Source organism: Papaver somniferum, chromosome 5 (genome assembly GCF_003573695.1).
Source record: "Papaver somniferum cultivar HN1 chromosome 5, ASM357369v1, whole genome shotgun sequence".
Taxonomy (NCBI): domain Eukaryota; kingdom Viridiplantae; phylum Streptophyta; class Magnoliopsida; order Ranunculales; family Papaveraceae; genus Papaver; species Papaver somniferum.
In genome coordinates, this window is record NC_039362.1 from 45,726,505 (window position 1) to 45,728,811 (window position 2,307).

Consider the following 2,307-nt stretch of genomic DNA (forward strand, 5'->3'; position numbering starts at 1 on the left):
GCCAGCCACGTCTCTGCGCCAAGGCACGCCAACCGTGCCAGCCGCACTACCGTGCCAATGGCAAACCATACCGGCCGAACCACCGTGTCAGGCGAACCATGCCAGCTACATCTCTGCGCCAAGGCATGCCAACCATGCCAGCCGCACCACCGTGCCAATGGAAAACCATGCCAACCACGTCTTCGCGCCAAGGCATACCAACCATGACAGCCACGTCTCTGCGCCAAGGCATGCCAACCGTGCCAGCCGCACTACCGTGCCAATGGCAAACCATACCAGCTGCACCACCGTGTCAATGGCCAACCATGCCAGCTACGTCTCCGCGCCAAGGCATGCCAACCATGCCAGCCGCACCACCGTGCCAATGGAAAACCATGCCAGCCACGTCTCCGCGCCAAGGCATACCAACCATGCCAGCCGCACCTACACCGTGCCCTAAGCTTGCCGGCCCCCCACTTTCATTGACCAATCAGGTTCCTCCGAACCTTCCACGGTCTCAAAAGAGGTCGCTATACACGCTAGCTTCCCAAAACATGCTAGCTTCTCAAAACATGTTAGCTTCCCAAAACACGCTAGCTTCCCAAAACATGCTAGCTTCTCAAAAAATGTTAGCTTCCCAAAAATGCGCCAACGCGCCAAGCATGCCGCACGCGCATACTACATGCGCTAATTAGGGTTTCAATGCGCCAAACCCTAATTTGGTCAAGTTGCTACCAACATCCCTCCTGAATTCTTCCTGAGTTTTACGCTCGGGCAATTTTCCCCTCCCGAACGAGCTCAAAACCTAGATATTCCCTCGTAAGGAGATAAGAAATTCTTTTTCTTGCAGAATGGAGGGGTGGACCATCAAAATCCGAGTCGGTACGAGAATTATACAGCAATTCTAGTAAAGGGCACTAATTAGGGTTTCAGCATACCAAACCCTAATTTAGACAAAGCCGCAAGCGCTTCCCTTCCAAGCCGCACACTTCCAGCGGCTCCACTTCATGCCAAAGCCACGTCGGCCATGCCTCCATGTTGCTGGATACCAAACAGAAGGTTGCAACAATCAACGGCCGCCCTTCCTCCTGAGATGAAAATCTCAGCCGTACAAGTTTTCCACCAAACTTGTGGCAACTTGCGGCCCAAAGCCAAACAACCATGGTTTATGCCTAAACCCCTAATTTTGTCGCGCCTATACCCTGCCAGCCTTTCCTTCACGTCATTCGCTTCCAAAACGAAGGGTTGCAACGATCAACGACCACCCTTCCATCTAAGATGCAGATCTTAACCGTCCAAGGTCACCAGATAACGCGTGGCAACTTGTGTCCCAACGCCAAGCCTTAACTGTGGTCGCGCACAAACTACGCCAAGACCCTAGCCTTTGGACGCGCCTAACTACATAAAAATCCTAGCTTTCCAGCCATACTTTCATGCCGCCTGCTATAAACGAAGGGTTGCAATAATCAACGACTACCCTTCTCTTTGAGATGCAGATCTCGACCATCCAAGTTCGCCACCTAACGCATGGAAACTTGCGGCCCAAAGCCAAAACATCATGGTTTGTACCCAAACCCTAATTTTGGTCGCGCCTATTCTATGGCAAAGCCATGCCGACTCTACCATGGCCACTGGCATGCCACCATGCCATACGTAACACCATGCTACACGTTTTCCCATGAAAATACTCGAGACATCTAACACATGTCACAAACTGGGGGATGCTGATAAAGGGTATTGGTTTGGCGGTTTACAGCGTGCGGCGTACACTACGCCCGTTACATGAAAGTGTCATAAGAATGAGTCGGTTAATAAATACAAGGAATAATGGTGAAACGCTCCTTTCATTATGGAACATCAATTCCAGGCGTTACCCATTACCACCTCCTTCCACTTTACTCAGACGTTTCCTTTTCTTACGAGACCAGAGTACGTTATGTTACAACTTGTATAAATAGGTCCTACCTATTTCCACCAAAGAACAAGTTTTTTGGTCAGGAGCATACAACACTCAGAAATCACTCGCTAGCTTTCCATCTGTTAGCTTTCACTTTCTGATACAAGTCAAACAACTACTCTTCCAGAAGCAACTATTCTGGTCTCAATACTCTCTTCGCTTCCCTCCCTAAAACCAACTCTTCTCCTTCACTTTGTGACTGAAGCAAGTCTGGAACGACCATTTCTTGGTTTAGGCCGGATTTGTACAGATTGATCTCTCGAATCTAAAGTACTCCCTTGCAGTACATTGTTTAGGGTTTAGACTCGTTTCTCACCCACAACACGTGAAATTACCGAAACCAGCAGAAACTGTTTTCACCCTCAAATAAT